We start from the raw sequence: 20,648 nt of genomic DNA on the forward strand, positions 1-20,648 counted from the left end.
CCTTACTGCACTTAAGGATGTACCATTTTCTGGAAAGGATCATGAGGATGCTTACAAACATTTAGATGAAGTAAATGACATAGCAGACTATTTCAATGCGCCAAATGTTCCTAGAGAGACAGCCTTGCTATGGACGCTCCGAGTCACTTTTAAAGGAGTTGCAAAAGACTGGTTGAAAACACTTCCACCTGGTGCAATCACTACTTGGGCCCAAATGCGCGAGCAGTTTTTAGAACAATTCTGCCCACCATCCAAGATATCTAAACTCAAGAAGGAAACAGCCAACTTTAAGCAAAATCTGGGTGATTCACTTTATGAGGCATCGGAGCGCTACAAAGTGCTATTAAGAAATTGCCCTCAAAACGAACTCAATATACAACAAAAAGTGTCTATATTCTATGTCGGTGTTAATGTCATGACAAGGAAACTCCTTGATTCTCAAGGACCACTTCCAAAGAAAAATTCAGGTGAAGTCAAGGAGTTAATTGAAGAGTTCGCAAAGCATTCTCGTGAGTACCACAATCCAAGGAATGAAGGTGTTAAGGGCATTGGGGGAGGACATTCTGAAGAAATGGTTGTTGTACTAGCCATGCTTGATACTATGGACAGGAGAATAACAAAGATGGACCAGTCAATATATGCCATTAGAGTTGGATGTGAAAGGTGCAATGGTCCACACTTGACCAAAGACTGCCATTTGGATGATAATGGGAACAGAAGAGCTTAAGTTTGCTACTCTAGTGGGGATAAATATGATGAAGACCGGAGAAAACCAAAGAAGGAGTGGTTGCCATATGATGAATACAAGAAGCAAAAGGAAGAAAAATATAGGCAGACTGGCCGAGGCTTCTACCAAAAAGAGCAACCACCAGCTGAGAAGAAAGTTGACTCGGAGAACATGCTGGTTCGTTTTATGGAAGCTTCTGAGAAAAGGCAAGATGATACTGATGCAACACTGAAAGATCAAATGAAGATGCTGAAAGATCAACAAGCTATGATGATTGACCAACAAGTCCTACTAATAAATCATCAAGCATCAATCCACAATCTCGAAGCTCAACTTGGTCAACTAACAAATTTGGTGAACAAAAAATTATCTTCACAATTCCCCGATAAAAAGACTCAATCCCATGTCATGATGATCGAAACTGAAGAAGAGGCGATTTCTGAGTTCCTAGAAGCATTAAAAGAGGAGCCAAAGCAGTCCGAACCACAGCCGAAGAAGAGAAAGCTTGAAGACAAAAATATTGTTGAACAACCGAACTCACGACGTGAGCCTTCTGTACTCACGACGTGGGCCCAGTCTGAACAGAAAAATTTAGTAGTTGTCCCGGCTTATCGTCCGCCTTTACCGTTTCCGCCCCAAGCTAATCTTCATCCACTGGAACGAGAGAATCTGGAGTTTATAAAGCACGTGAAGGGTATTCCAATAAATACTCCTTTTATTGAGTCGTTATCTAAAATTCCCGAATATGCGAAGTTCTTACAAGACTTAATAGATACTCGTCAACAATTAAAGAAAAACTCCAAGGTGATTCTTAGTGAACAAAGTTCAAAAGTTGTATTGGGAGAGTTACCAAAGAAGATGGGAGATCCTGGACGCCTCACTCTTCCATGTGAATTTGCTAATAATTTGAAGACATATGCTTTGGCCGATTCTGGGGCTAGCATAAACTTGATGCTCTTTTCATTTTATAAGAAGCTCAATATTCCGAAATTAAAGGCTATACGAATGACAGTTCACATGGCAAATTGTTCAGTGACACAACCCAGGGGCATTGTAGAAGACATCTTAGTAAAAATTGGGAAATTTGTTTTTCCAATTGATTTTGTGGTTATGGACATGAAAGAAGATGCCGATGTTCCAATTATTCTTGGTCGCCCTCTACAAAATACTGCTGGTGCCTTGGTTGATATTCGCGAGTCCAAGCTCACTTTGAGAGTTGTAGATGAAGAGGAAACTTTTTGAGTAGAAGATGGGTTCCAAGGGAGTGATGTCAAGGTGAGGTTTTCAATATTGATGAAGAAGATGAACTTGGAGAATTGGAGAAATTAATGGAAGAAGAATTAAAGACAATTCAACAAGTCAAACGCACGAAACCGAGAGCATCCGTTCCATTTTTAGTTGAAGTAATAACCTTTACAAATCCAACATCTTGGGTAAGCAAGGAAAGTGACGAATTATCAAGCAACGAGGACGAATACGAGGTTACTTCCAAGGAAAAGAGCTTGGCCATGGATGAAAAGATGCTTTCTGTGGAGCTGAAGGAAGAGGAAAAAGTAGACAATAAATTTCAAGAGAATAAAGGGACCAAAAGAAAGCTCGATGCAAATGAAATAAAAGCTAAAAAGGAGAATTCGAAAAAAGCGTACATTAGACGAGTCCAAGCATACAAAAAGCGATGGAAGGAACAAAAGATTCAATTGGTGATGGACTCTCCGGAAAACTCAACGTGAGGAGGCATGGAGTCCGGCTCATGACTCCAACAAAAAGAAGCGCTTCTCGAGAGGCAAGTCGAGCTAGGTTTGAATTTTCTTTTCATTTTCGCCTTTATTTAGTTTTTGCATTTTTAGTTTTAGGAAAATTAATCATCTCATCATCTAGTAATTTTATGAATGATAAAAAAAAAAAATTTAAGTGTGGTGTCCCTGAATTTAGTGGTAATGAAATTAAGGTCTTTAGTATAAAATGGGAGTGTTAATTACGTTGATTTTTTATAATCATACATAACTCACGACGTGAGCACGGGTGGCTCATAACGTGAGTCCAAGAGGACTTACAGGATGTTTTAAGCCCAACATTTCTTTTAAGTTTATTTGTGTCCAATTGAATGGCCCGAACATTTTTAGCCCAAATATCACTCACGACGTGAGGTCTTTAATCTCACGACGTGAGTAAGGAAAAATCGGGACCACTTGATTAAAGAAATCATAACACATTTGACCTGTCATTTTCTAATCCCACGAACAGCGACAACCTCCTGGTCCCCCCACACAATTTGATTCCGGCCGAATCTACCTCAAAATACCTTTTGTGCTTATGTAAACATCATTCTAAGGTAAATATTTCTTACTTCTAATGGTTAATTTTGGATAATTTGTTGAAATTCGGGTTTAGGGTTTGTTTTGTGTTTGAATGTCGAATTTATGCCCTAAAAATGTGATTCATCTACTACATGTTAGTTGAATGTGCTTAGAATTGCTTTAGAAGTAAACCCCAATTAGATTTTTGGCCAGATTTCTAACCTGTCATGTTCGATTTTCGCTAAGGATTACGAACTCACGACGTGAGCTTCACTTCTCACGACATGAGACTTGGGAATAAGTCGTCTGTTTTTCTGCTAATCCATTTAACATATGGAGTGTTTTATTTGGTTTCTTGTTTATTTGTTTTTTTTGCAGAGGAATGGCTTCCGGGGGATCAAATGAACAATTTCAAGGACATGTGTCATCCCGCCATGTTTTGTACCGACTTCCGATGGACATGTCTACCACTTTGCTCACCAATTTCACAAACAAATTAGGGTGGTTACATAACAGGGAATTTGCTATTTCCCCAAGGATTGACTGGGTCCGGTTTGAGCAGATTGGGTTGATGGAGAGAATGGCTCCATTTTTAACAAAAAAATTATGAGGATGATTTTTATTTCACCTGTAATGGGTGGAGGAATTTATTTTCCATCAATAGTCCGGTTTATCAAGAGATATGTGTTGAGTTCTTTGCTTCTGTCTCCTTTGAAGCAGCTATTGTTGATCCTTTTTACCCAAGGACACTGGTTTTCCGCCTAGGTTGCGAGTTCAGGGAGTGCAGGCTCGCAGAGTTTGCATGGCGGATAGGAATATATGAAGAGGACGAAACCCAGTTACCAACATTTGAGCTCTTTATGAGGTCTGCAACCCGTGAGTATTTACCTGGTGCATCGGAATATGCTTTTTGGTGTTCTATTGAAAATGGTGCTTTCCACTCGGGTGTTTAACAGGAAAGTCATATTAGATCCCCGATCCACTGATTACTTCACCGGTTGATCACTTTTTCAATCAACCATAAGCGACATGGGGACAAAGTAACAAGTTTGAATCTCTTTTTCTTCTGGAGCATGGTTACGCCCGGAGTTTTCTGCAACATTCCCTATCATCTGGCTAATTATGTGGGTAGCAAAGCTGCCATCTCACGAGCCGGTAGCCCTATCAATGGGGTCATTTTATTACCCGCCTTGCCGAATCATATGGCCTTCTTGTACCTCGTTTGACTAAGACTTTGCACTCAATCCTGGAGATGATCTTACTATGGGTTTTTTGGATTCCATGCGAGTGGTTATATATAATGGGTCGCATTAGAATATGCCGCAAGATGATGATGCTGAACAACCCTGCGAGCAACCCGAACAACTGAGGGCAAGAGGAAGAAGGAATGTACGAGGAAGAGGAGATCGAGGACAACCAGTGCAACTAAATGCACCCACGAGAGGAGCCAACTTTGGGGGAGACATGTCGAGATATTTTGATCATTTATCATTAAGTGTCAATTGGATTGGTGGGATAGTAGAAAGTATGATGCGACATTTAAATGTAGAGCAACCCCCTCATTTGGGAAGTCATTATCCAATTTGCCCAACATCGAGTTCTTATCAAAACCCGAGAGGAGATGGGGTTGGAACAAGCGGAGTGAACGAGGATGAAGATGATGATTGATATTGTAGTTTATTTTAGTTTTAGTTTTTGTTTGGTTTGTTTTTGGTGTGTTTTGGGATTGTAAGACTATTACGATATTATGTTACTTTTCTCTTCTTTGGTTGTTATTTTTCAGATTTGCTAGGAATCGCAAGAAAGGAATGTCGAGATAAGAGTGTTTAGAGTGTTTAGAGTCGAGAGTCGAGACCCACTATTTGAAATAAGTGTGGGGTGAGTCAAGAGAAAAGATAGAGTTAGAGAAGGAGTAAAAAATAATGAATTTAGAAGAGTCTTAATAAATTAAGACATTGGTTGAAGTGCACAAATTTAAAAGAAGAATTGGCAGAATGGTATTCTGTTTGCCCAGTTCTCACGTCGTGAGACCTTACACCTCACGTCGTGACATCGTTTATGAAGGTTTCCACATTGCGCATATTTGCGACCTCACGTCATGACCCTTACATCTCACGTCGTGAGTCTAAAATTTTCACGAAATTGAAGCTTTTCATTCATCTTTATTATATGGGTTACCACCATTCTTCTTGGCATTATTATGGAGATTATTATGACTCATTTTCTCTACCATGCAATGTGGCTTATGCTTTCCTATATTGTTTGTTACCCTTTGAAGATTTGCACCACATTTCTTGAAGATTGAAGTTTCGATTCTATATTTTGTCGGCATATTTGCATATCTCACGTGTTCAAGATCCAAGTTCCTTACCAGAAGAGTCCGTATTTAAGATGCACAATTTTTCCACACATTTGGAGTTCGATCTCGCCACCGCTATGCCAGGGGAGTCTGTTCCTTTTTCTCCCATTTATTGTTTTTAATTTATTTTATGCATACAATGAGGGCATTGTATGTAAGAAGCATGGGGTAGGGGTAGAAAAAGTAATATTGCTAGAAATTAGAAAATTTTAAAAAAATTAGAAATAAATTTTAATGGATTTGAAATAGTAATCTAAAAATTGGATCTAGTAATAATTAGTTTAGACTTAATTGCTAGTGTTGCATAGGATGATCCAAGGAGAGATCAAATGTTTAGCTGAGCCAACATATGTTAAAGTATATTTGTGGCTTCCCAAGTTCTAGTGAAAAGTCATGAGATATGAAAACGTAATCTGGTAGTTTATATGGCATAATATGTTTTGCAGCTTGTACCTAAAATCTATCCAGGAAAGCTTATGTAGTCATTGCATATAGACTAATTCCTTTAACCAATGAGGGTTGAAGTTAAGCACCCCTGCTTAAGCATGTAGGTTTTTGAGTGAAAAAAGTGAGTTACATGTAAAAAGAAAGAGAGAAATTACCAAAAAGTGAAAAAGTTGAAGAATTTTTGGAGCAATCAAAGTATAAAGTATGAAGATCAAAAGATCAAAAATTCAAAGAATTCAAAGAAATCAAAGATGAAATATTCAAGAAAGTGAATAATTCAAGAGCTCCATGGTGGTATCAAAAGTTGTAATTTCTAGATTATGTATGTTTGGGTAACTTTACAAAAATTACCTTGAGGTTAAGAAAGATTTCAGAGGATTGATTTGGAGGGTTGCAGAAATGAATGTTGTATAATCTAAGGGGTGAAGGTTCATAAGGATTGTGAGTATTTAGGATTGGGAAGTTGTTAGGATTTTAGACACAAATATACGCATTGAGGTCTTGGTATAATGACTGAGCTTGAAATGGATTGTCTTATGTGATGTTAGTGATGAGCGTTTTAATTTAAAAATAATTAGATCTGCTTGAGGGAAAGCAAAGAATAAGTGTGGGGTATTTTGATATTGCCATATTCATACATATTTTTAGGTAATATTTAAGTACATTTTTATTATTATTTTGGTTATTTGCATGGAATAATGATACTTATAAGGTTAAAATGTATTTTGCAGCCAAATAGAAGACATTTTGAAGAAAAGGGACTAAAAGCGTCAAAGAATGGAGCTTTGGAGGATGATGACTTAAAAGATAAAAATCAAGCAGAAATTACGCTCTCACGACGTGAGTATTGAAGGCTGACGACGTGAGTTGGGACATTCCAGAAGATAAACATCGCGTAGAGGAATCCTTGTAAAACACGAATACTTACGATCTCACGACGTGAGACACATAAGCTCACGACGTGAGTATGGATAATTCAGAAAGTAGAAATAGGACTTGCTCCCTACGATTGGGAGAAGTTGGCTGACTTGGAGAAGTTCCAGAAGTCGAAAATCACAGAAAAAGAAGGCCTGGGAATTGTTCTTAACACCAAGGAGGAAGAAGAAGTCATAATTCGATATTTTCTTTGGTAATTTTAATATATTTTTTACTATGGATTGTTTGTGTTTATTTGTTAGAATGTCCAGCTAAATCTAGCTGCTTCTGGTAGCTAGATGAAGCTGGAATTCATGGTTTTATTCTATTAATCCAGACTTTACTTGTTGGTTATGTCTTGTGTTTGATTGGTATACCTAGCATGTTTGATTTGATATTATATTGCTTTAATGTCATATTCTGTGTAGTTAATGACCATTAATCTGCATGAATTTGAATGCCTAGTAATCTAGTGAACATTAGGTTATTAGAACTAAGATCGAACCAATCTTAGTTAAGTAATTAAATTATTAAATTAGGTTGTGCTAGAGAATTCATGTTATGACCATAATTTGGGTTTGTCAGCCCAATCTTACATAGCTCCAATATTATTCAACAATTGATTATGTGTTAAATTATGTTTGAACATACATAGATCTACACGAATTAATTTATATTAGTAAATTTAGAACTGAATTGCTAATAATGGTTTAATTGGTAACCAACAAGAGTAGTCATAATTAATTTATAAACCATTGAGGGAAAGTAGATTCGACCTAACATAATTGTTTGTTTATTGATTGAATTTGTGTTAAGAACTAAGTTCATCTAAACTTGCAAAATTAGATAAAAACCAATACTTTACTAGAAATTTAGGTTAACTTAGTAGTAGGTAAATTAATTAGTTAAAACCGTTCCCTGTGATCGATACCTGACTTACCCACACTATCCTATAATTTGACTAGGTACAGTGCCTAGGTGTAATTTAGTTAGTTAAGTTAGTTACGTTAATAATTTAAAATTAAGTGTAGCTATTTACACGCATCAGCCAACACCAGCTGCTCCAGCCTCAACTGTGCAAACAACTACCAAGCCACACTCAGAAACCTTACCAAAGTGTAACAAATGCAACTAACACCACAATGGCGAGTGCAGAGACCTGCAGTGTACCAACTGCAACCGCAAGGGGCACACCGCCCGGTACTGCAGATCTCAACCGCAGCAGGACCAACAACCAAACAAAAACAACAACAACAACAACAACAATAACGTCGGGACCAGTCATACTTGCTATAGGTGTGGAGGAACTGGCCATTTTAGAGGAAATTGCCACAAAGCCAACAACCAAGGAGCAGGAGGATCAGGCAGGGTCCTGACTTTGGGTCAAGGAGAGGCAGTTCAAGACCCGACTGTTGTTACTGGTATGTTTCCCCTCAACCACACTTACGCATGCATTCTATTTGATAGTGGGGCTGAGCGGAGTTTCGTGAGTAATAAATTCAAACACTTACTAAACCAACAACCCTAGAAGCTAAGCGAAGCCTTCACGGTGGAGATGGCTAATGGGAAAACCGAAACAACAAAAGATACATACATAGGCTGCACTCTCACGTTAAATAATCATTCATTCCCAATCAACTTGATGCCAGTAGATATTAGGAGCTTTGATGTGATTATAGGAATGGACTGGTTAAGCCCCCACCATGCCGACATTATGTGCCACGAGAAGGCCGTTCGCCTTCACCTCCCCAATCACGAAACCCTAATAATCTACGGTGATAAACCTGGATCCAATCTTCGTCTTATCTCGTGCATCAAGGCACAAAAATGCCTGCACAAGAAAATTTATGCATTCCTCGCTCACGTTGTGGATAAAGCAAAAGAGGAAATAAACATCAAAGATATGTCGGTGGCATGTGACTTTCCGGACGTATTCCCTGAGGACCTTCCGGAAGAAAGACAGGTTGAATTTTGAATCGACCTAATACCGGGAGCCACATCAATTGCCAAAACACCCTACAGGTTAGCTCCCGCCAAAATGCAGGAGCTATCCAGTCAATTAAGCGAACTTTTAAGCACGGGATTCATCAGACCAAGCTTCTCACCCTGGGTAGCTCCGGTCGTGTTTGTCAAGAAGAAGTACGGATCCTTCAGAATGTGCATCGACTATCGGGAGTTGAACAAACTCACCATCAAAAACCGATACCCACTCCCTTGGATTGATGATCTATTTGACCAGCTTCAAGGAGCTAGTTATTTCTCTAAAATAAATCTAAGATCCGGTTATCATCAGCTCCGAGTCCGGGAGGAGGATATTCCAAAAACTGCTTTCTGAACCCGATATGGCCATTACGAATTCGTTGTTATGCCCTTCGGTGTGACAAATGCCCCCGCATCATTTATGGACCTCATGAATCGAGTCTACCGCCCATTCCTCGATAATTTTGTAATCGTCTTCATCGATGATATTCTCATATACTCTCGAAGTAAGGAGGAGCACGGTTAGCATCTCCGTCAGATCTTGGAAACTCTGAGAGCCGAAAAGCTATATGCAAAACTCTCCAAATGTGAGTTCTGGATTCGCAGCGTAAACTTCTTTGGGCCATGTAGTCAGTGAGGAAGGAATTCATGTGGATCCTTCCAAGATCAAGGCTATTGAAGGTTGGGCGATTCTGAAGACACCTACAGAAGTCCGACAATTCTTGGGTATTGCAGGCTACTACTGAAGGTTTATTCATAACTTCTCCAAGATAGCCAAACCCCTCACCACTCTAACACAAAAAGGTGTACCCTTCAACTAGATGGACAAACAAGAAGCTGCTTTCCAAACCTTGAAGCGAGTCCTTTGTAGTGCCCCAGTGTTATCTCTACCAGAGGGAACCGAAGATTTCGTAGTATATTGTGACGCTTCGAATCGAGGGTTAGGCTGTGTTCTTATGCAGCGTGGAAAAGTGATAGCGTACACGTCCAGGCAATTGAAGACACATGAAGTAAATTACACCACCCATGATCTCGAGCTGGGAACCGTGGTCTTCGCCCTAAAGATTTGGAGGCACTACCTCTATGGTACAAAGTGCACCATCTTCACGAACCACAAAAGCCTCTAGCACATTCTGAATCAAAAGGAGCTGAACAAGAGGCAGCGAAGGTGGAATGAGCTGCTAAATGATTATGAATGCGAGATCAAGTACGACCCAAGCAAGGCTAACGTGGTAGCCGATGCCCTGAGCAGGAAAGAATACCCGAGTCGCCGGGTGAAGACCTTATCGATAACCATCCAATCTACTCTAACTTCACAAATCAAGGAAGCTCAATTAGAGGCATTAAAGTCGGAAAATGTCGCAAATGAAGCATTACGTGGAATGGATAAGAATCTGGAAGTCAAAGGAGACAGAGCTTATTACTTCATGGAACGTATTTGGTTCCCAAAATTTGGAGGATTCGGGGATGTAGTCATGAACGAAGCGCACAAAATTCGATACTCCATCCATCCAGGTTTCGATAAGATGTACCTGGACATTAAACAACATTATTGGTGGCCCAACATGAAAGAATAAATTGCTGCTTACATGGGCAATTGTCTCACTTGTGCCAAGGTTAAAGTGGAATATCAAAAGCCCTCGGGATTGTTACAACAGCCAGTAATACCCGAGTGGAAATGTGAAAGGATCACCATGGATTTCATAACCAAATTACCTAAGACAACGGACAGATTGGACGTTATCTTGGTGCTTGTCGATTGACTGACAAAATCCGCCCATTCCTACTAATAAGGGAGACGTACAAAATGGAGAGGCTAACACGAATCTATATAAAAGAATTTGTGAGACTCCATGGAGTGCCGAAATCTATTATCTCGGATCAAGATAGTAGATTTACTTCACGATTTTGGCAGTCGCTCCAGAAGGCAATGGGAACACAACTTGACATGAGCACTGCTTACCACCCTCAAGCCGACGGCCAAAGTGAGCGAACCATTCAAACGCTTTAAATATATGCTCCGAGCCTGTGTGATTGATTTTGGCAGGGGATAGGATACCCACTTGCCCTTAATTGAGTTCTCGTACAATAACAGCTATCACACGAGCATCAAGGTTGCTCATTTTGAGGCTTTTTATGGCCGCAAATACAGATCGCCTCTCTGTTGGGCTGAGGTGGGAGACACCTAGTTGGCAAGAGGGCAAACACCGGACAACACTCTTACAGGACCCGAGATCATTCGGGAAACGACAGAGAAAATAGTTCAAATCAAGGCACGACTCCAAGCATCGCGAGACCGACAAAAGAGTTGTGCAGATAAACGACGAAAGCCTCTGGAATTTCAATTCGGAGATCGGGTGCTCTTAAAGGTCTCTCCATGGAAAGGGATGATCCATTTTGGGAGACAAGGAAAACTAAACCCGCGATACATCGGACCGTTCGAGATTCTTGCCCGGATTGGCCCGGTGGCTTATAAGCTGCAGCTACCTGCGGAGCTCAGCAACGTACACCCCGTGTTGCACGTGTCGAATCTGAAAAAGTGCAAATCAGATGAAACCCTCGTGGTTCCCTTGGATGAAATTGAAGTGAACGAGAATCTCCTATTCGTCGAAGAGCCAGTGGAGATAATGGACAGGGAAGTGAAGCGTACAAAACAAAGTCGCGTTCCGATTGTGAAGGTTCGATGGAATGCAAAGCGCGGACCGGAATTTGTTGGATTTGGTGTCTAAGCCCATAACTATAACTGGTATGTACTTGACCCGATAGTAGCATGGTCCTTTTGGGATGCCTTCACCAGTGCAATTTGATAGGATGGTTTTATGAGAATAAGGTTATTTACAATTTATTAATATATTATAATTATAATATATTAATATGGTTATTTAATTAGTATTGTCCAAGAATTAATTTGGAATTAATTTTGTAGTCAAAAGCGACTAATTAAATATGGAGGGATCGATTATGTAAATCAACGATATTTATAGTATGGGCTAAGAGATCCATGATTATGTAAGTGGGCTAAACCAATGATATAATCCATGGATAGTCCTTGGAGGTTAAACCCATGGATCATAGGAATGTGTGGAAAGTCATGGATCACTAGGGTTTGCAAAGTGTAACCCTAGCACCTGCCACAACTGTAAATAGCCCCCTCCATGTACCAAAATCGGTTGCACCAACCATAGAGACAAGTAACTTATTCTCTTAGAACCTCCTCTTGCATATTGGTGTTTGTGAACCATTAGAGGCATCACACTTGAGGTGCTCAAGTTTCCAAAGGTCAAGAACTCTACCCTACTCAAGAGGTAAGCAACCTAACTATGTTTTGATTATATATAGCTTTAATTGTATGCTAGCTAGGGTGAATGCTTTGGAAAAAGAAAATGCATGTATAATTAGAGAAAAAATAGATCCAAAGCATTTACGGTTGCATGTACACTTAGGAAGTGTTATAGTGCTCAAAACCCAACAGTGGTATCAGAGCCTAGGGTTGTTTTCAATTATACTTGATGCTACTTGTTGTTAAATGCTTTACAAATCGATTTTCTACTGTTCTGGACAGTGGACTCACCGAGTCCACTGGTGGACTCGCCGAGTCCAAGCACAAATGCAACCCACTCGCCGAGTTTGTTCTTGCACTCGACGAGTTGGTGCTCTAGAGTGCAGTTTTTCGACTTTTAAGGCTGGAATTGGACTAGGATCATTACCATGAACTGTTTTTTGGACTTATAAACCTGTTTTTAATGTGGTAATAATCATGCTTGTCCAATTTAGAAGATAATTTTCAAAGTTTCATGTTTTGTATTTTTTTATTTGATTATGCTAATTACATGAAATTTGTTTGATATGAATTATCTTGTTCATATGAGTTTAATCAACATCATGGACATTATTTCACATGCTTGTTAGTTTATTTGATGATCTTTATGGCCTTTAATGTACTCCATAACTTGTCCTCAAGTTATGGAAAATGAAAAAAATTATTTTAAAATGATCATTAAAGTCATAGGTTATGTATTTGAAGAGTCTTTTTCCAATAAATAGTTTTATGAACTCCATAACTTGTCCTTAAGTTATGGATTTTCAAGAGTCTCTTCATTAAAGTCTATATTAAACTCATATGTTATGCATTCCAAAAGTTTTTTTTGAATACTTCAAAACTTGCCCTCAAGTTTTGGAATTTGTAAAGTCTCACCTTTGAATACTTTAATTTCAAATAAAACCCTAGAGTTTTAAAAGTTAAAATTCTACCCTTATACTTTATAATATTATAGGTTTAATATATATATATATATATATATATATATATATATATATATATATATATATATATATATATATATATATATATATATATATATATATATATATATATATATATATATATATATATATAAGAACAAGTCGCTCTTACCGTTAGTAGGCCTCCTTCACGAAGCCGGTCTATAAGGGGGTATAAGGTTACTGCCTATAAAATGGTAGTTTTATGGGTGTCCACTCTCACCCACCACTTCCTTGACTGGTGGAGGGTCGTTAGCCGAACGGGTAGGATAGGAAACTAATTCTCCCTCATTAAAAGTATAATGATAAAAATATAAAGTAACTAAACTTTTATTAAAATTCCCAATCTTAGTTACTTTACGAAAATGTGAAATGGTGCTAATCCATGAAATTACACTTTTTCACCTTGTTAAGTCGTTAGTGGAGCGTATGTGGTTAACTGACACACTAATATGGGACTGACAATGTGTGGCAAAGGGTAACTTGGTGTTAATTATAGATCAATGGAGCGTGTGTGGTTAACCGACACATTGATTAGGTGATTTGTAACATTGGGTGTACCAAGCTAATTTGCATGGTTATTGACTCCTTGTTTGTGATCCTCGACATCTCAGTCACAAACTTGAAGGGCACCATCAAGATTTAAACATGCCATTGAAAAGTTTAATGAATCTCAAAGATCTAGGAGTTTCAATACCAATTAAAACTTAATAATCTATTTCGTTTTTCATGGTGGAAATTGGTAAATCGTCATTTACCTACCTTCAAATATTTTACAATCGGATTACGGCATCCCTCTTTGCAATTGTAAAATATTGTGTTGGGTCCTAGCCTTAGTATTTCGTATTGGGTGTTATATTAAGGACTTAAATCAACTTACTTGAATTTCTCTCTTGTAGATGTCTAGTTTAGACAACTATAGTCTTCCCGAATCTGTTGGAAAAAGCTTTCCACATGATGATGATATTCCACAATATCATACTTCACTTCCTCCACCTCCTCCAATTATTCTCCCTAACCCACAAGTTCAAAGACTTGAAAAGTTCAAGGTCACTCAAGCCCTACTTATAACGAAACATCAAGATGGAAGGTCCGTGTGTACTCACGTCTTGAAGATGAAGTCACACATTGACAAGCTGAGAGTATTAGGTGTCGTTGTCTCGAGGAAGTTGGCTGTTGATTGGGTTCTTCAGTCACTTCCTGAGTTGTATAGTGAGTTCATTAAAGATTACTATATGACATACCGCGACATGACCCTTATCGATCTTACCTATTTGCTAATTGCGGCTGAATCAGCAATGATTTGGCGCAATGGTCAAGCAAACTTGATTGGAAGATCTACTCCCCAAACTTCCATGGACATTGACAATGGTAACATTGGAAGTCCAGAAAAGCTTTCTCTTCCCAATGGAAAGGGATTCGGCCATGGTCAAGTTAATTGACCAAATAGTACAGAGAAAGGCTAAGTCTGAGATAGTCCTATGTACCATTCCCAAAGAGTCCATATGCTTCTATTTCCAATAGAAGGGGCACTGGTTGCGAAGCTGCCCTGACTACCTGAGAGATCTAAGAGATGGTAAAATCAAAAAGTTTGCTTCTACTTCAGGTAAGTTCACTTTCTAACTCTATTAAGCTCCTATTTGTAGATTCTTAATACATGATGTGATAAGATTATATTTTGTGTTTTGTAGGATCGAAGAAAAGAAAGGATGCTTAAAGGAAGAGCAAGTTGAATCTGATCGTGAAGAGATGGATTTCAAACGCATGGTTCGATGATCGGATTTTTGAGCTGCTGCTTAGGAGTTATGATAGATTTCTTAGAAATTTGTAATAGCATAGTTTTCATTTATAATTGCATTGTAAGGAAAAATTTTCCGCATTTTATAAATAAATAAAATTTTGTTTTTTATCTTATTTGTATTTCCTTGAAATGACACTTGTGAAAAATGATGTTTGTATGTTTCTATTTTAGCAATATGGATTTGATTCTTTCGTTTGTGGTAGTGTCTAAATTTACCAAATAAGGAAATATTCTCATCAACTAAGTTTCAGTTGGATAGAAACTTGGAATCATGCAACTTGCATTGTATGATGATCAATGAGAACTTTCATCTTTGGTAAATTAAGACTAATTCCTTGTTCATATGTATATGAGAGTCAAGAGAAGGACTAGGGGATCTGGTACACTCGGTTGTACACTGGTCCAGGTCCACCACAAAAATCGATAAGACTATTCGTTATGATTTACTAAAGTTAGTAAATATGGTTATGCTTACAAGATTAAGTATAATTCTGAATCAGTGAAAAAGTTTCAATGTATGGCAGGACGAATAAGAAGAATCAAATTAGGCCGAAAGATAAAAGTTTCTTCAATCTGAAAAGATGGGAGAGTACTTTAGTATCATGTTTTATTATTATCTTAATGATTATGGAAAACCATATCACAATTGATCCTCTAAGGACATCTTAGTGCATTTGTATGGCTAAGAAGAGGAATCGTGAATGGTTGGAATGGTTAAATCAAATAGATGAATCATACTTCGTTCCAATATCAAATCTTAGAGTTGTACTCCACGATTGTAACTTGAGTGACATAATCTTAGGAAAGGTTTATAACACTTATCAAATGTAGAGTAAAATGATTCTTACTATTGTACATTTGAAATTCGTAAGATGTGATGTTTTGGCTAAAACAAAGACCAACTAAGACCAATTGTTAGAAGTGTTAGTCTTGATAAGAATCCACACTAACTCTTGAATATTTGTTTGTCAAGATTGTGTCTTGACAGAGAGGAACTTATATGTCAAGAGGTCAGTGGGAGTCTTAAAGATCTTGACAAGTTTCAGGAACTAATCAAGAATAAACCTATTGTTAATCACTAGCACACCACTTGAGGTTTGTAACCTATCGTGTTGACATATTCTTGTTTCTGTTCCCATTCCAGTTGAAGTTGACTATGCATGTGAGTTCTATGAGTTCTAAATTGTTTGCATAGGGCAAAGCACCTTGGTTAGTGAAAGTTCATTGATCAGTAAGAGTGATCTGCTGAACAACTTGGAAGACATGGTAGGCCTTGTGCTGCCAAGTAGCAAGAAATTAAGATTGAGTAAGTTTAGTCCATATAAGGTAGATTTTGTCACTAACCTTGTCTTGTGATTATGGTTATGACAAATTCATATGAATAGGAACACATAAACTATAAAATCTAAGTGTCATAAGGTTTCTTTCCAACTCATGAAAATGATTGTGAGAAAACGCTTTCACTAAGTAGATTTTAAGAGTTAACAATTGTAATATTTGCATTCTCAAATTCGTTTATGATTACGACATCCCTCTTCATAGCTAGAATTGTGAGAAATGGCAAATAAAGTTTGGACATTCGGAACTTATTGCTTGAAGTTCTGAAATAGTTTAGACACACATATCGGCTTTCTAATAAAAGGTGTATGAGCTTGGATAAAGGTTTATCGAAGCATCTCATATAAAAAATCTGAACTTTAGTAAGAAAATCAATAAGTATTGATTTCTAGAAGTCCAACTGATTTTGGATACATGTCAAGGCTAGTGGGAGCATAAATGTTATGCTAATAACAAAAAAAATGTTATGCTAGTAGGGGCATAATTAATTATGGTAAGTGATGCAAGTTAGCAATATTAATTATAGAAAACAAACTTTCAATTCGCAAAGTTGCAGGGTTTGAAAATGTTGTTTTGCTATAATTAAGGGAGAGGAACTTATACTTCATTTTTTAATTCTAAAAGCTCAAAGCTTAGATTGTGAGATTTTAATCAAATTTAGTCAAATATATATATGAACGTTATGTTGAAAAGATTCGACATAAGGAACTTCTGTATGGAAATATTAATTTCATTCTCAAAATTCGATTATGATTACGACATCCCTCTTCATAGTTCGAATTATGAGAATATGGCAAATAGAAATATTATAACAAAAGACTGATCAAGTATCATGTCTTTATTTAATACATTATGAATCATGTCCCATCTGCTTCGGGTATAGGATCGATTGAATATGCTATAATATTCTCGTGTTCTAATTTTTCCAAATGCCTAGGGCATTAAGAGGGAAAAAAGGATATGACTAAAGTGGTTAAGCAATTGTCGAGGACAATCTGAGGTTTACCAAGGATTGGTTGCTCATGGACAGTTGGAAGTATTTTGAAAATTTTGGAAGGACCATATTGACATATTCTGAAAAGAGGTGATTCTTGTTCAGAAGTGATAGTCAAAATGGGAATATGGAAATGTTTCCATAAGTGGAAGATATTCTTTAAATCTGTGTAAGATTAGGAACTTTTATGCAAGAAGGATGTTCAAAGGAATGTACTTTGAATTTTAGACTTCGCTTCCTTGGAATTGTTTTGTAACAATTTCCGGTGGAAAGTTTTGCAATATCGTTGGTCAAGTCTCTATGGCGTCTTGTACCTAGTCATTACAAAAGGATCACTACATATAAGCTTAGAATCTAACAAAATTATAGTAAGTGTCAAGGACGTGGTATTCTCACACTTACGATAAGGATTTGGGATTATGAAATGAGTATCATTGGAAATGTTTACAATTGATCTATTTCACAAAGTAAGGACCGTAGGTAAACATAGTGTGCATGCTTGGAGCATGGGATAACTATTGTTTCAATTCAAGTATTAATTTGATAATTCAAAACGTTATACAATGAATAATGAGTAATCAATATGGTGATTAAATAAAAGGTGTTTTATTTACGCCACAAGTTTTGGGGCCATATAGGATTAGTATTATTCTTGTGTTTCACTCTGCATGTTTTGACTTCCCAAATAAAAAGATTATTCAAACTATCCACAGTCGATCATACTTTGAAAGTAGGTATGAAAGAAGACTGTCATGAGTTGGCTTGTATGGTTGTCTAAGGAGTTAGACATTGCAACAGGTTTGCTACACCATTCATGAGTACTTCTAAAATAAGATTTGAGTATTGGATTCAACCCGCGCTCAGTTGAATCACTTCATGGAATTTATCATGAGTGATCGTGAGACGATAATATCATATAAATATTCAAACCTAGATATATGAGTTGTTGACTATGAGTTGGTTGTACATTGATAGTACGTAAACACATCGGTAACTCGATGTTATAAAACTTGTTGTTGTGTATGATTCAATGAATAATTAGTACATGTATATGAGTCGAAGTTTATCTGTTCCCTTTTATCCTAAGAGGATTAACAGTGATATCTTGGGCCCCTCGATGATTTTGTTTTGACTTATGTGTCGGGCCCGGTCAGAACTAAATTGATGTGTTCAGTTATGTTCTATGTCAAACAAATCGGAAATCGGGAAACAAACTGCTGGACAAGAAGTATGACATTGTTCCATGTATTTGTCCAGCTGATATCTTGAGAACAGAGGATTATATGATCCCTTATCTAAAGGATACATCACTGACTGGGTCAGAGTTGACAGCGGCTTTTGGAAGCTTACGATTGCTAAGTCGGATCATGAAGTGCATAGGCAGCTATAGTTATTAGACTTATCCAAGTGGGAGACTGTTGGATTTGGTGTCTAAGCCCATAACTATAACTAGTATGTACTTGACCCGATAGTAGCATGGTCCTTTTGGGTTGCCTTCAGCAGTGCAATTTGAAAGGATGGTTTTATGAGAATAAGGTTATTTAGGATTTATTAATATATTATAAGTATAATATATTAATATGGTTATTTAATTAGTATTGTCCAAGAATTATTTTGGAATTAATTTTATGGTCAAAAGTGACGAATTAAATATGGAGGGATTGATTATGTAAATCAGTGATATTTATAGTATGGGCTAAGAGATCCATGATTATGTAAGTGGGCTAAACCAATGATATAACCCATGGATAGTCCATGGAGGTTAAACCCATGGATCATAGGAATGTGGAAAGTCATGGATCACTAGGGTTTGCAAAGTGTAACCCTAGCACTTGCCACAGCTATAAATAGCCCCCTCCATGTACCAAAATCGGTTGCACAAACGATAGAGACAAGTATCTTATTCTCTTAGAATCTCCTCTTGCATATTAGTGTTTGTGAACCATTAGAGCCATCACACTTGAGGTGCTCAAGTTTCCAAAGGTCAAGAACTCTACCCTACGCAATAGGTAAGCATCCTAACTATGTTTTGATTATATATGTCACACCCCCAAACCAGAACGGCGGAAACGTTCGGGGCGGAGGACTTCATGTAAGTATCACAACACATGCAATATAGTAATCAAAGTACAAACAACCATTGCATTAATAATTATAAGTTTTACATAAGTGTTTAAACATTACATATTCAAAAACCAAAGTAGATACAGCAGAAGACAAGAGTCGCAGTACGGTACTAAATAGTATTCTCAAAAGCTTCGGGAGTGTACCTGTGTACTGGATTCCTGAGAATACAAGTTATTTTGAAAGCGTAGGTCATCATTTAAGCTGGTCAGTTCATAAGTATTTTAGTTCTATAAAGTATACTCTAAGTTCTTTGGAAAAGTTCGTTGATTCCTCCAGAAAATCCTATATTTCCTGATCTGATAAAATGATAACCTCAATAGTTCCCTCTGCAATTACTTATTTTATACTAGTTATATATAACCTAATATCGAATGGACAGTTAAATAGGTTTATCTGCCCTAAGTCCACAACCAAACAAGGAACAGGAAGTAAGGCGGAAGTCACACATTTCACTGTCAATCGGATATTACTTATGTATAACTCTGATGTAAAAACTAAGGAATTATAGAATTAACCACTAAAGGTCCTTTATGTTATACTAGTTTAAAGAGAGTGAATGGCTAAGTTTGTAGTGACTAAAGAACATGGTTTGGCATGCGGAATTAAAGATTGCACAATGAACATGGTGATTTGGGTGTTCAAGAGATGTATTGATTATGTATTGTGTTACAAAAAAGGACATAGATCTAGTCTACATAAATAACACACACTTACACATTCAACTTTTACACCTCTCAAGCACACCTCTATAAGTGGACTAAACCCACCTTATATAGAAGTGTTTACATGTCTCTCTCTCACTCTCTATCTCATGTCAAAAGGCTAATACACCACATGCAAGTGGGTTTTACAAAAGTCAAACGTTACAAAGTCATTCATGGAAAAATTTGTACCCCAACATTCTCCCCCTCAAAGTTAGGAATGAATGACCCACTTCAAATCTTCCAAAATCGAGCAACTACGCGATCCGAGCCTCAAGGGTGACACATGTCGCAACAAACTTCAATCTTTAATTCTTCCATGATTCTTCAATTTGGGCTCTAGGATGTGAAACCATACAAACCGAGCATCAATGAATGATCACGAGCTTCTCAAACTCCAAATTAATCACCAAAAGTTGAGCAAAAAAACACACCCCAAAAATCTTCAATAAAACCAAACCCATTTCGAAATGAAATCACTTCCGAATCTCCAATCACTTCATTTCGTATAATTCAAAAATTCAAGGTCATTTCGGTCGTCAAATTCACGTAATATGAAAAATTCAAGTTCAAATTTCCATATAAATTTCTCCCCCTTTTTATAATCGAAACTTGATTATAAAACCTTCAAGGAAAGAGAACGTGCTCTATTCGTAATTTTTCGTGTCAAAACTTCCCCTT

At 37.4% G+C, this 20,648-nt stretch overlaps 1 non-coding gene across 1 annotated transcript; it reads right to left on the reverse strand.

Moving 5' to 3' along the window:
- Window positions 1–262: 262 nt before the first annotated feature.
- On the reverse strand, window positions 263–369 carry LOC145135057 (small nucleolar RNA R71). Its single transcript, XR_013719537.1, has one exon. It is a non-coding gene; the product is annotated as a small nucleolar RNA R71 (small nucleolar RNA).
- Between the last annotated feature and the right edge of the window lie 20,279 nt (window positions 370–20,648).

The sequence above is a fragment of the Lactuca virosa genome, chromosome 8 (assembly GCF_052849685.1).
Source record: "Lactuca virosa cultivar CGN04683 chromosome 8, Lactuca_virosa_CGN04683_v6, whole genome shotgun sequence".
Taxonomy (NCBI): domain Eukaryota; kingdom Viridiplantae; phylum Streptophyta; class Magnoliopsida; order Asterales; family Asteraceae; genus Lactuca; species Lactuca virosa.